At 42.7% G+C, this 15,377-nt stretch overlaps 1 long non-coding RNA gene across 3 annotated transcripts in view; it reads right to left on the bottom strand.

The window, feature by feature from the left end:
* LOC127386878 (uncharacterized) overlaps positions 1-15,377 on the bottom strand; it is a 32,753-nt gene that overhangs the window by 5,562 nt on the left and 11,814 nt on the right. For all 3 annotated transcript variants that reach the window (XR_007889998.1, XR_007889999.1, XR_007890000.1), the window contains one exon: positions 13,497-13,687. This is a non-coding gene — a long non-coding RNA (uncharacterized LOC127386878). The remainder of the gene's footprint in view (positions 1-13,496; positions 13,688-15,377) is intronic.

Genomic DNA, 15,377 nt, shown 5'->3' with positions numbered 1-15,377 from the left:
CAATGTATAATTCATAATAATAAAAAGCTACTTTTATAAAACAGAAGAAAAGCAGAAGTAAACTTTCTCCTACAAAAGTCATGCTAAAAAGAATTAGCAGTGAGTAAAGATGAACTTTTACAAAAAAAATTCAAATGTTACACTTGAATGGGGGAAAATGGGAGGAAGGCAGAAAAGTATGCAGGCAGAGGCAAAGCATCACTTTGTGAATCTTTACTCAGGCTAATTCCCAAAGTCTGGCTCAGATTTTCAAGGTTTGGTCTAAGTGAGTTTATCAAATTAAATCCTCATTAACTTCTACTCCTTGCAGTTTGCCACAAGCCAGCCCACAGCTCAGTGAGCTCTTGCCTGCAGCAGAGGCTCCAGCCTCAGGTCTGAGGCACTGCCTGAGCATCACACCTTTTTGCTGGCACAGCCCCAGTTGGCCCTGCAAGCCCCACTAACTCTCATCTTTTTCACATACTTACTGTGTCTTCTTACAGCTCTAATTCACAGATCTTCTCATCAATTCCAGCACCTTTCTTCACCTTCTGGTGAAGTTCCTCTTCTCCAAACTCCACCTTGGCAAGCAAACTTGGTCTGAGTAATTTCCTAGCCTAAGGGCCTTTTTGGTATGTGTATTAACCCAAATCACCTGGGTAGGAGCCACCCAGGGTGAATGATCCCTCATTACCATTGGTATGGGAGATGGATAACACCATCCTGATGGCTCAGGGTGGGCTTCATCTATACAGACACTTTCACAATAAAACAATTAATCATGTCAACCAAGAGTTTTCATTAGTACATCAGTGTGGGCAGGATATTTTTAATAGCATTCATTTCTCATGGGTGCCCATTTGGTTCATCCTACTTACATGTTTATGATTAACTGAATTACCAATTTCAGAGACCAAAGGGAATTTCTCCCACATTTTTCCATTTTTCCTCAATTCATCACAGCATTGACAGGGATTCTTGAGGCATTTTGTTCTTATCTGTAATGTGGCACTCCAGAACATTTTATTTAAGAGAATCCCTGCCCTAGTTGGGGCCTAGCACATGGATATTGACCTTGTTGCCACTTAATGTCTTTTAATGGCTCATTATTGTTATGGCATTTGGTCTCTTGCTCTTAATCTCATTAGCTGTAAGGCTCTGAGATATGTTGGAAGGCCCATGGCATGTGGTGCAGATACATCTGCAGACAAACATACTTGACTGCAGTGGCAGGGAAGTGGTATAGATGGCTCAGCTGGTCTCTTTCAATCAGGAATTCCAATGCGAGATTCCCAAAGACTTCTCCCAGCTTCCAGTAGAGATAATAACTTTTTCTTATTCCAGTAAGAACTACACCAGCCCAAGACGAAAGCGTCTTTCCTTCTGCTTTCCTCCATTCAGGCATGAAGAGCTACATGACCAATGTTAGCTCCTTCCACAGAAACAATAACAGAAATCCTTCATTTTAGTGTACTTTTTCCCTCAATGCAAGTTCCACTAATATGTCACACAGCTTCTCTTTTGCCTTTCTTAAAAGCGTCTTTTTGCAAAACAAGAGGACTCATTAGTGCTTTTAAAGTGATCTTAGGCACTGCAAAACAAGGTAGTGCATTCCACATTAAATCAACATTAGAGTGAGGGATTAATACAATCCACCCAACAGATATTTTATAGTGAAAATTATTAAAATTCATAGCTTAGAGGTGTGAATGCTTCTTTAAGAAAGGTACTTATGTTATCCCCAAAATAGCACCAATACCATGTGATGTTCCAGTTGCTATGGTTACCACAAATTTGTTATTTAATAGCAAAGAAAATAGATGCACAAAACATGCTAATTATAACTGGTACAAATTTTTCTAAATGTTTCATATGAATATGCATGCATGTTTTATGCATAAGGAATAGGAATGCCCTTTTTCAAATAATTCTTCAAATTTTTAGAAGCATTTTAGTAACTGGCAGGGAAGTACATTGTGTGGCTCTCAAGAACAGAGGAAAAGGAGACTGAAAAAGTGAAGATGGACACTGTCTAAAACAATGCAGTTTTCTATTAAAATAGCAGGACAATCCTGAAAACCCAAGATGTTTAAAACTGTTGAACCCTTGTACTTCCCTGATGGCATTTGCTTTGTTTCTTCTCCTCTTTGCTATGTTGAAAGGGTTCCCTCTCCAGATTGAAGTCTCTGAGAAACAATTGCAGGACTGTTTGAAGTGAAGTTGCCTGTTATGAAATTATAATGCTAAGATAACCCAAATACAGAAAGCAAAGTGCTCCAGTCACAGCCAGAATCGATACTGCTCGAGACAGCTACAGCCTCCCTCTGCCTGGAGCCCAGAGGCTCCATGTGCCTGCTGTGCTTTGCCAGTTCAGCAGCTTGGTGCTGGCTGCTCTGCATCTGGGGGTGCAGCTGGAGGCCTGCCCCAGTGGTGCTTTGGGAAAAGCAACAGGTCCTGCTGCAGGGTTCTGAGGGATTCCACAGGCTGGGAACTCAGGTGGCACTTTGCAGGAGCATGGCCTGCAAGCACAGCATGGGCAGATGCTGCCGTCAGACTTGTACGCATTGTGGGGAGACGTACATACACAAGGCTGGCTCCAGACATGTAGAGGAGGGATGCATCCCAGCTAGAAGGGATATGTGTGAGAACAAATCTCTTATAATTTCCGTTTCCTTTCTGTTCTCCACCAGATGTTCCCAGAGATAAGTCCAGGGGACACAGTGAGTACAGTACTTAAAGTTCTGTAAACTTGGCAGGCCTGGCAGAGTCCTGGGGAGGAGCAGGAGAAATCTCATTCCACTCCTTATCCTGTCTGTGGTCATGGTAAAATATCCTCAAGTCTAAATTAAACAAATATGCATCAGCAAGTTGCAGTGAGAAAGCAACTAGCTGGTGGCTGGTGCAGGAGAGCTGGCAACCATGCTAGTGCAGAGCCAGCCCTGGTTTGGGGTGCAGCCAGGTCAGTGCCTCACCACCCAGTGCCCAACAGCCCTGGCTGCTCATCCAGATTCCAGTCTCTTCCCAGCAAGAGGATGATGATACACATGCCTTTGGGACAGGAGTATTGTATGGTGGGCTCTGCCACACTCAGGGGTTGTTGCAGAAAATGTTACTTCTGTCATTTGAAATCAAGCCCTCTCTTCTCATAGAGGCTTTTATCTCTTCCCTTATGAGGATGCAGCAGCCGCAGGCAGAATTAAAGTCACATGCACGTGTTTCGCTGCCAAATGGCCGTACGTAACGATATGGATTCCAAAGGCACTTACTTATGCTGCTGGTTTTTCCCCTTCACACCCAGAGCACATGTGACCTAGCTGCCGGATTTCAGATGTTGCAGCGTGTCAGTGATACTGACTGAAAAAGCCTTCTCTGTAACTTGCTGTCACACCGTGATTGATACCAGCTGTAACAAGATAAAATGTTATGGCACCGTAATTCTGCTTGATGCAAGGTAGTCTTTGATCTTTACCATTTTGCAAAGATTATAATATACACTTAGTTTGATAAATAACACGCTTTCACCATGAGTGAAGTGGAAGGAAAATTGGCAACTGAACTTTTGAAACTTCTCTGGCGAAGTTGTTGATGTTTTTAAAGCAAAAGGCTAAAGAATCTGAAAAAATTCCCACCTGCCTACTTATAAGTAGATATAAATAATAAATACTTATTAGATCACCAGCCCTTTTTGGCTGATTTCTGTGTGTGGATGTGCAGCAGGCCAGCAGCAGGGCGGTCAGCTGCTGACAGAGGTACTGCAGCCATGAAAGCATGGGGGCCAGTCGGGGCTGGGGAGGCTGTAACCTCATGCAGAAGTGGAGGGTAATTTGCTCTGGATTTTTCTATGTTTCCAAAATGGGCTGTTGTAGAGAAATTCACCCAGAGAAATTCAGAGCATCGAGAGCCAGACAAGCAACAGCGCTCACCCACTCATCTGGCTATGGGATAGGCCTTTGGCCAGGGACAGAGGCTCAGCTCTTCCAGCCCCCTGGACAAACAACAAACAGCATATGACATGCTCAATACATTTTCTTCAACTTACCACTTGAGGTGAGCTGGGATTTAAGTTTTCAGTGTGCCTTTCTAAAGATGTTCGGAAAGATCTAATACTGTCATTTTGTTGGTTTTGTTCTGCTTTTTATTTGAATGGTTATTTGGATGGTGGCAAAAATGAGCAAATCCCAGCACCATAGCCATCAGAAAGTTTTCTCATCAGGTGAACAATTATTAAAACATTTTAACCAGCTCTTATAAATATTATCATAATCAGAAAATGACAGGCAAATAAATATGTGCTCCTATCTGCATCATGAAGTCAGGAAACAGTCCACTTTGGAAGTTTTTCTTTATTATTGTTGCAATTCCATACAGTGTAGTACACCTGAGCATGACCCACCTTCCTTGGCAGGGCCTTGGGGTAGGACACAGCCCCACGTTCTCCTTCGCCGTGTGGCTTTGCACAGCTCTGGACTGCTCATCCGGGACCACAGCTCTCTGATGCAGCCCAGGAGGCAGCGCAGTTATTTCACCCAAAGCTGGATGGCCTTTAAGGCAAACCTATTTGCAGCTGCTCTCAGGTTTCCAGCAGTGGTTTGCCAGTGCTGTCTCGAGGGGATGGCCACATTGGCAACAGGGTTTAGCTTCCAAGGGTACCCTTGCCAAGTCCATGAAGGATTTTGCATGGCAAGAGCAGGGTGTAACTCCAAGGCCATGATTGTTTTCCATGTAAACGTCTGTTTTAGTTTGTGCTTAAATGATTATCTGTCATTGATTTGTGTGCCTAACTACAACTGCTTCAAGCTGTTTTCAATTATTCTGTTCTCAATACGATGCGATCCCAAGGATTAGCCATACCGAGTGCCACAAACTACCTTGCAGCAACAGAGTCATAAACTGAAGAGGATAGAGAGGATTTTAATGGGAGATTAAAGGAAAGAAGTGACTCACTGGATGAGAGAGAAGAGGGAATGCGCAGGCTTTGACTGCAGGAGAGCTGCTTTGTGATGCCTCCGAGTGCACTGAAGACCCCAGGTTAATATAATATTTTTTCTTTCCTTATCATGCAGGTTTCTGGTAATGATTTCATAATTAGGGGTGTGTTTATAAACAGGCTTGAAATGAAGCATATGTTCTGGCTTTGCACTGAGAGGAGGTGGCTAGTCGCAGTGTAAGATTGCATAGGGCTTGTTTCCCTGCCTGCTGGATTCTCTTTGTAAGTTTTTTGTTTTTCTCTTTCTGTATTTTTAATTGAAAACCTGCACCTTTGGAGAGAAGCTGTGTTTCTCGTTGGCAATTCTCTCTTTCACCAGGACTGATATTTTTAAGAGTAAACAATATGTTCTGTGCAGCAGGGGGTGTAACCAGAACTCTCCCAGGCCTTGCACACAGGTGATACACAATACTGATTGTCATGAGCTGCATTCAGGTTTGTCAGCTAGGATCACCAGCACACTCCTGCAGCAATCAGGAGCTGAGAGTGCTTCAGGGATTCTCTTTACACATAATAGTAAAAGTCTTCATACACTTGGTCTAAGACCCTAATTGTTGCAAAGTAATTAACTATGTACACTTCTGCAGTAGCTTTTTGTGACAGCATTCATCAGCTGGGAAAATGTAGCTGTTACTGAATTTCTAAGAACTGCCATTAATATTCTGACTTTAAACCAATTTAAATATTTGAACTTTCTGAGTGCACAGTTGAGATGAATAACATGGAGAAGCACACTTGGATGGAATAAATCCTCTATGCATTTTATCAATAGAGAGAGTAGGAGAGAGGTAAGTTATTTGTGTGAGATACATATATATTTATATATATTTGTAGTGGATAAAATCAAATGTGTTATCACTATCTGCACTCTGCTATGTATATTTTAAAACATTATGAGTAGATAGGTACATACACAGCTCTAGTCTACAAGAGATACCATCATTAATTTCCACATAGCTGTATGTTTTCATGGGCTTTTTAACTTTTTAGTATGAAGTAAAATAGCAACTACAACACTCTTCTACATCCTTGGGAGCATCACGGCTTTAAAAGATTTCTGTTAAAAATGCAGGAATCTCCACTGCGGGAAAGATGGGGAAGCGGGGTACATGGAGTGGGAGGTTAGGGGTTGGATCCCCAGCTGAGCTGCAGGAGCTGCTCCAAATAAAGTTGCTCTGGGCAAAGCCCCCGTGGAGGTATGGGGCTGCTCTGCCATAGAGAAGGAGCTGGCACCCCCCACTGTCTGGCTAGGTGTGGCTCTGGGCTGGGCAGGCTCAGCTCCATCACACCAAACTGCTTCAGCTGCACAAGGCACTTGTGGCTGCCCCTGCCCACAACAGAGGGGGAGTGTTTCTGCCTGCCCCAGCAAAGGCTTCCTGCCTAATCAGAGTTTCTGGGCATCAGGAAATCTGGTGAGAGTGATAACTCTTCTTCTGGAGACAGCTGGCTCACCTTATATGAGAAGGCTTTTTATTTCTTTTTCTAGGCCAGCATTCAAAAATCTGTCAGATCATTTCAATCTGTTGATTTTTGAGCAAATTCAAGTAAAATAAGCAAGTTTCCAAAGCAAAGCTATACTCTAAATGTCCAAGTACTGAATCTATAAGATCAATTAAAAAAACAGGGATGTCTGCAGTAGCTTTTGCAGAACACAAAGCAGGGGAGTCTCAGGCCAAGCTTTTATATAACTAGGCTTTTCCCATGGTACACCATATCCTTGTAATGAGCCTTCAATCTATAGTCTAACTTTCAATAATAATAAGCTGCAGTGAAGCTCACCCAAATGAAAAAAGAAACACTACACAAACAACCAAACAAAAAAACCACCAAAAAGGACATGTGCCTGTGGTAGAAGACAGTGCAACTGGATTTCTAATCTGACACACTGATATTGTCATATCATAGGGGGAGTAGACAATTATTTCCAAAAAAGAAAGGTGGCTACCCCCAGTTGCACCTCAATTATCCCAGTTAGGTTCAACATGTTGTTGTTTTTAAAACGAAAAAGAAAAAAATTGGTCTGAACCACAGAAACAATTAGTTGAAGGGACATGGTGAAATAGCTCGGGCAGATGTTGGAACTCCTTCTGCAAAAGTATGTCATAACCTGTTGAGCAATGCTCTCTGAGCTTCCAGGAAGCAGGACTGGAACTTACACATTTCAAATTCCCCACTCCCAGATGCCTTGTTTTCACATGGTCTAAAATGTACACTGGCAAGGCAGAATTTCCTGAATGCACATAAATGATCCCAGGGTTGTTTTGGCATGACTAAAAAGGCTGGTACAGATGTAACAAAATAAGCCAAAGAGATTTATTTAGCTTGTGGCTTGCACTTGCTTATTAAGAACCAAAGCAGAGAACCCCAGAGGCAGCCAAGCCCTCGGGAGATGGCAGTGGGAGGACAACATATCCTCATGGAAAGCAGCTTGGAAACAGAGCTTTGAAAGGAGCGAGTGTGCACGTACAGATCCGGAATGAAACCTCTACATATCCAGTTCACATCTGCACTGCAAGAAAGATGCTGACACCAAAGTAACTCAACACAGAAAGAGATGACAGGCAGCAGGAAGGAGCGGGAAGCAACAGGAACACACACTCCTGCTGTTGGGGGCAGTCCCTGCAGTGTCACCAGGGACTGGTGGGAAGATGGAGAGGAGCATGGGTGATTCCTACAGCACTTGAAGTGCACAGAGACTTGCGTAAACACAGAAGTAGGGCCCAGCCTGCAATTCCGGCAACCTGAAGAAATACCACTGTGAAGACACAGTAAAAAGGAGTTGCCAAAGCAGTATCACTTGTCCACCTTCTCCACACCGATGCCAATGTCTTAAGTACTGCCTAGCTGAGAACAGCAAAGCCACTCACACATGGGAGGCAGCAAAGCCAAAAAGGAGCCACTATAGGCCAGGCTCCTGCCCTCCCTGGCCACTGTGCCGAGACCCCAGCTCCCTGTAGTGCCAGCGCACATCTTCCTGAAACAACACGGCTACAGAGTGCTTTGAATTGTCATAAACACATCAGAAATGTCTCAGACTAATGCCTAAGAGTATGCATTTCATGAGAATTGGGCTGTTTGTTCCTAGAGGTATTTGTAGAACAATATTTGTTTGAGAAAACACTTGAATTTAATGAACAATTTATAATGCAAGACCACACCTTCATTTTGCTTAGTGCCTTGTCACTGGTAAGCAATAGAGAGTCTTCACCTTATCACAGAGCTCCTCTTCAGTCACAGCCCTAGAGCTGCTAGGTATCTCATTCCTGTGTTATATTTTAATGTGTGTCACTCCTTTTTAATAAGTCCAAACAAAACAGTTAATAAATCCTAAGGGCTTCCTATCACTACATCTATAATTCTTGGCTTTCACTTCTTCAGCAGTGCAGAGCATCTTGAAACTCATGGCATTCTCACAATTCTCTTTAAATAATTATCCATGTTTCAGGCTCTGATTCAGCACTGACACGAGTTTTCTGCATGTTTGGTTGGGCAGCGTCTGCCAATGAGTCATATCTCATTCACACCGAGATAAACTACATCACCCGGGGTAGCCCGTGACTCTGAGAGCAGCCCCCACTAATCGACACTGCCAACAGGGTTTTCTACCACTACCAGTTTGGAGGATGCCACCCCAGTTTTGGTCTCCATGGAGATTGTTATGAAATGCTTTCATCTATCACCTAACTGTTCCCAAAAGGTTCTCTGGGAGTTCAGCACCTCCATGTGGCTCACAGGCCCTGAAAGAGGGGATAGCTCCAGATTTCTCAGCAGGGGCAGGGAGGACTTTTTAACAAACGGTCACCTTTGCCCTGGCTTAGGGGAAATCTCTGGATGAAGATAGCTCTTGCACGTGTGTACAGTGAATAAATCTCTCACAGTAATTTTTCATGTTTTTCACTGGCAATTTTTAGTACTTTTCTCCTGCTGCTTTCCGGTGACACTGCAAAACATCTACACTACCGTGCATTCTGTTAGCAAAGTAAAATAGCACAATAGTGTATTTTAAGTGGAAATCTAAATTATGTACTTGCAAGAGCTCATCAAAACCCAGAACCTGAACAACTATTCATGGAAAAGGCAGCTATTTCACACCCACTGTAAATGAGAGCATCAAGCTACATTTCAAAGTGTGCCAGAATAGAAAGAAGTTTTAAAAATTAATTTTGAACTGACTGGGGTTTATGACAGTGCAAATCTAAGATTTTTCAAGTTCTCCCTCACAAGCAGCTATCTCCTCCAGTGCCGTACCAGCAGCAGCCATGGATTGCATGAGCTGGATCCACAGAGACCCTCTGTCATCACCCTTTGTGTAGCAGGACCATTCCCACCTGCAGCTGGGGGCTGGGTCTGACTGGACCTCACCATCACCGTTAAAATGCAGCAATGTTCTCTCTGCTTTCAACTCAAATTTTGTTAGAGAAGGACAGTTTGCTTGCTGAACACTGAAACTCTCAGCAGCTGGGGTGGGGGGCAGGGAGCTTTCTGACACATCCCATGTGTTGAATGGATCTTCCCGACATATTCCATACACTATGCAATACAATAGCTGCACTTTTCTGTGATTTCACTTTATATTTGCAATGCACTTTATTGTGTTAGATCTTATCTTTAAGATGAACAATTAATATTTAAAATCCTATTCTCTAGATCAAAGCATCTTTTGCTTGTTTGTAATGAAACAGTTTGACTCTTACCTAAGTTTCCTGTTCAGACCATCCAAGAATTCAAGTGTTTCATTATAACAGAAGTGGGAGATGCTTTGATCTAGAAAATAAGTCTTCAAATCTGTACATAATAGCTGGCAAAGTTAATTATTCAAATAACAATAATAATATAATAACCATAAAGTAGTTGAATATTAAATAAGTTATTAAAAGGCATCAGTTGATATATGCCATGCCATATTCTCATGCTAATAATTTTAATAATTACAGTTTATATTATCATAATGTGTACACGTGTGTGTATGCATGTATGAGTATAATGGACTTCTACCCCATGAGACCAAATTGTGAGCTGAGCCTCAAAGCATTAGGCAAAATAGAAAGATGGTACCTGCTTCTGAAGCCTCACAATGTAAGGATAAGGCAAGAGACAAAGCTGGGCCACAGAAGAATGGATGATGGCATACAGGGGAACAACAGGGTGATATTGAGTGACAGTACAGGCAAAAAATGAAGAGCCTAGTAATAGTTAAGAAAAGAGGGTTCAGAGAGTTTCACTGTGGAATGGGGAGAAGGATGCAAAGCAGCTTGCACCTGCTTGCGGGACGGTCCTCTCAAAAGTGAGAGGCAGCAGGGAGGAGCTGGGGGTACAAGTTTGGGCACCCAGCTCATGGGCGATGGGAGCTGGAATCAGGGTCACCCCAGCTGGTAGCACTAAGTAGCTGTTGATAACTGAAAATGGAAATTGACAGTGACGGAGCATAAAAATGAGGACAAACAAGCAACGTTTGGTGCAATACAGAAAGAGGAGATGGAGGGATGGACAGAAAATGGGAGACTAATGAGCTAAGAGTATTGCCAGTGTCATTTTAAGTGGGCACAAAAAGGCCAATGCTGCACTTGTCAGGGCCTGATATAAAATGTGTTGCACTAATTGAGACACAGAAGAGGTGAGACAAGGGCCTTAGTCATGGGGATGGAGAGGAAAGGCAACATCTTAGAGAGGCTAAGCAGGAGCAGTCAGTGGGATTATGCCATATCCTGGATGTGAGGACCTGAGAAAGGGTCCGAGTCAAAGATGACACACAAATTACGGGCCTGAGCGACAGGCACGGTGGTGAGGTTGTCCGCAGTGATCAAAGAGGGGACTAGCAGGGAAGGCATGAATTGGGGAAGATTAGTTGTTCTGTCTCATCTTCATTGAGTTTGGATTCACAGAAAGTTGTCTGCAAGAAATGACAGGGAAACAAGACCAGAGCTGAAGGTGGCCAGAGGACACAGGGCCTCAGCACACAGGTAGATCTGAGTCAGCTGTGCAGTGCTGGGAGCTGTGTGTTTGCAGGAGAAATTACCCAGAGATGCAGAAAGGCGCAGAGAGTAAAGACAAAGAGGACTAGCTTCTAAAAAAACACCACAGAAAATAATACTCCTGGTGACATAACATAAAATTAAGTTAAAACAATAAATACACATGAAGAATTTAATTTCAAAAGTGCTTTTAGTTTGTGATTTTATCTCATTTTCCCAAATAAAATTTTCCAAAGGATCGCTTGAAAAATATTCCTTTTTTTTGCAGAATATGTCATCACGATTAATATAATTTCATGAATATGTCAATTTTGACAAAAATTGTTTTTTGCAGTGGAAAAAAGTTTCAACAACAAAAAATCAGAGCAGTTTGCTTTTAGCTGTAAACATAGATCCTACTACTGTCAAGTAACATCTTTCATTATCTTCTTTATGTCTCAAACTGCATAAAAAAAGTCTAGAGGTTTTGCTGATTCTGTTGTAATCAATCCTGTCAGAGTTGTTATTGGATTTATTTCAGAATCTGAACACCAGCATTTTTCACTGTTGTTTTAGATTTTCTTCATCATTGTACAGCTAACAGAGTTAAGAGTTAAAATATTCCAACTTGAACAAATAAAATTATTAAATGACTATAAAATTATCCATGAAGCTTTCTCTCCTTGGAATAAACATCAACTACTCTTATTTAGTGGGCTTTAATGAAATGCAGGTCTATCCAGGTATGAATTAATTTTAAAATTATGTCAGAGTAAAGCAGGCTTGTATTTACCTGGCATCATTTGCTGTAGAGGTGTTTAAACATTTATCAAAACAAAAGCATGCAAGCATAGCAGAACCAAGTGACACCACAAATGAAATCAGGCAAGATTTGAATGCTGCAGAAAAACCCAACCAAACACAAGCACCACACGTGTGTCGGCCTTCCAGAGCCCTGTATAAAATCGCTCAGCTGATGCACAGCACAGTTTATAAATCATGCATACATCTTGTAGGCTTCAGTGCAGTACGGACAATAAAAGGGAATTAAGATGCTTAATGAGGTGAGATGCTTCCTACAAACTGGCGCCTGTCTTTCCTTCTTTCCTGCACTCTTTGGGATATAATTTCTTTCTTTTTCTTCCTATCTTTTATAATTTCTCTTGCTAACAAGGAGCCCATCTTTTCCTACTGAAGGATATGATTACCTACAGCATTAGGCACATGCAAATAACCCATCTTACAATTTCTAGTATGTATTTGTACGCTTCATAACATTACCAACCTCCTTGTTATATATGTCAGAAAGGTTTGCACAGACAGGCTATCTCTCCTATTGCCATGACATTCCCCCAGCCACATGCAGTTAGTTAAAATTCCCTAACTAAAGTTGCCCCCCCTACACACAGGGGACAGAAGCCAATCCACCCAGCATTGCCCATGGGCTGGCTGTCCCCTCATTGCCTATGTGTGCCGTTGGACAGCGTCACATATAGTATCCTGTAAGGCATGTAATTAAAAAAATTACAAAATAAAACTTGAATTACCACTCTCGGATGTGGTTTACTGGAGCATTAATACATTTCTTGGGCTATTGAAGTCATTCAGCCTTTGCAGTCATGGCTCACAACACACCCGATGTATTATTAATGTCCCAGTAAAGCACACCCTGTTGTGTCTTAATGCTATGGCATAAGATGCCTGAAAAAGTAAACAGCTATGTAAAGCAGAGAGTGGTGACTGTTAGAGAGATGAATGGAGGGACATTATGGCTTTGCTCACCGTGCCTGTGGCTCCAGCAGTCTCAAGGATGCCTCAGTAACGTTCTGCTGGGTGTATTCTGCAGAGGGTTTTTTCCTCACTGTTTCTAAATATCTATTATTTATAAACCATCACTGCTCTGCATGATGCTCCATGGGTAGGTAAAGGAAACGTTTCCTGCCCTGAGGAGCTTGCACTGGTTGCTTCGTGGCCATGCACAGTGTCACCTGGGCAGGCAGAGGTGCCGGCAGGGCTGCTGCCTGCCCACAGCCCCTGGTCCTGCTGCACTTACCTCCCCACCCAGCCCATGATGGCCCCGGCAGAAAAGGGCCCAAATAAACCAAGGCAGCAGGGTCACGCTGGGCTGCTGTCATTTCCATACTGCTTATGCAGAGTCTACATCTTAGATAAGCTGTAGCTCTCTGAAACAAGTGCTCAGATAATCTGTATCCTCATGTAATTCACTGCTACAACTGCTGCTGCAGCTGCTACTACACAGTTCTCTCCCTCCCAAAACAGCTGCAGATCCAGCAAATTCCTTCGGTGTTGGAAGACGGAGCCAGAGGGTGGGAAGGAGGGAGCTGGGAGGCAGAGATGAAGGGGACAGCTGAAGCACTGTGCAGAGGATGGGAGGGGAGAGCAGAGTGAAGGAAGGAGCCACTGCAGGGAGGGCACTGTATGCACTACCTGACACGCATAAAACCCACATGCTGCCAGAATCAAAGCATCTTTTACAAATAACCCCTGGGAAGAAGGTCTCCACAATGACAGCTGAAAAGATCCAAAGCAAAACATACACCGACAAGGCAGTTCTGTACCTGAATTTCCTTGACTTGCTTGATGATGGGTCGTAGATGTCCCCAGAATGACTCAGAGAAACCTTTTGGAGAAGTCTGAAACCTCAGAGTCAAGAACTCATGAGAAATATGGACAGTCACTACCTCTGAGCTTGCTGATTCCCAGAGCAGGAGGGAGACCACATCCCCGAGCAAGCGGTATAGGATCATGCCTTTGAAAAAAATAAAGCTGATGAGAGACTGCTCACATTTATTCTCTTTTTTTTATTTTTTTTTAACATTAGTGATTTGGGCTCAGTTTTTGAGTTAACGCACAGTCCTTTGGTAAGGAGACTATAACTTTCATCTGAATGAGTTGATCTTCTAAGAAAAAGGAAAAACAGAGAGAAGAAGAAACAGATTACTAAAGTTTAGGGGTCAGGTTGCAAAAGAAACAGCCAGTCCGTACGTTCAGTACAGGTGGTGCATGTCACCAGTGGCTGGCTGGGTGGAGCTGGGAAAAACTCACAACCCTGAGCTCTGCAGTTGAAAAAGCCCATGGGGTAAAAATATTTCAGATCGGTCAGATCTTGTCATTCAACCCAAGACAAAATGTTGCTGCAAGTTTGGTGTTATTTTAATCTTTTTCCATATTTTTTCCCTTCATTCAGTTCAGTTTGGAATTGAGAAATGCATTTCAAAGCAAAGATTCAACAGGCTTGTTGGTTTGCTTTTTTTTAAATGTCAGAATGAATTGTCTCAAGGTTTTCAAAACCTCTTGCCACCTGCCACTTCCCAGATATTTTACTTGGCTGAAAATTTATTGAGTCTGACCCTAATTTGTTAACAGTTTTTTATTCCCCTGAAATGCTATTTCCCAGAAAATTTACTGTTTATCACAAAACAATGTCCATCTGCCCCCTCCTCCACCGTTCCTGTGGGCAGCTCAGCACAATCCCTCTGCATTTGGCTGCCCCCAGTGCCCCCAGTAAGCCTCCCTGCCAGGCAGCAGGCACTTGAGCACTCTTGAAACTCCAGGAAGGATTTGGAGAGGGGTAAAACTAGTAGATTTAGGTATCCTTCTAGAAAGCTTTTTTTGTGGTTTTTATATTGGGGTGGAGCACTGGGGCCAAGTGTGAACAGTGAGGGGATCAATGCTAAGTCTGGGTGCTAGTGGTGAAAAGCCTCCCTGGGAACAAGGGCAAGCTAGTGGCCAGCTCAGGACAAGGAAGCAAGGGTGGGATTTGGAGACTGACTGTAGAACAGGTTTGCGGGAAGAACTGCAATAGCCTTGGAGGGAAAGAGATTATGGTAGTTGAGCTAGGAGAAGATGAGAACCTGGGTGAGAGCTTTGGTGGTCTGGAGAGGGGAAAGCCTGGAACAAAAAGGGGTTATAAAGGAAATTAAAGGCATGATCTGCTTCATGAATAAAGTGTGTGGCAAGTAGATGGAACATGCTCCATAGTGAAAAAATGTCGTAAAGGGGAACTGCAGAAAAAATGCAATGATTAAATCAATATATTCTTCTCCTGTATCTAAAGCTTTTGCTTCCAGTAGTTTTCTAGTTCAATAATGTATGTGCTGTGACAGATACAGAACAGTCAGTATTAAGTCCCCCTCCAGCTGCTGCTAAATTTATTTTAAAATCTTCACATTTTCATACATGAAGTAGATGGTCAAAATTGATCAGAGTTCAACATATTTATATTAAAACAGATCCTGTTTTATCAGGCAGCTGAAACTGTTCTGATAGTTAGAACCATGCCCTTTAGCTATCAGTATAATTGTCCTTTGACAGGTAACCAATTGCCATATATGCAGACTCTGTATGCAAAAATAAAGATCTTCTCTCCTTGGATATACATCTTCTTTTTAGCCACTCCTGCAAGAGAAGCAGCTCACAGAGCCTCTGCGTCTTTCACT

Source organism: Apus apus, chromosome 7 (assembly GCF_020740795.1).
Source record: "Apus apus isolate bApuApu2 chromosome 7, bApuApu2.pri.cur, whole genome shotgun sequence".
Taxonomy (NCBI): domain Eukaryota; kingdom Metazoa; phylum Chordata; class Aves; order Apodiformes; family Apodidae; genus Apus; species Apus apus.
The sequence above is the reverse complement of the archived record's forward strand: the minus strand, read 5'-3'. Positions and strand labels throughout refer to the sequence as shown.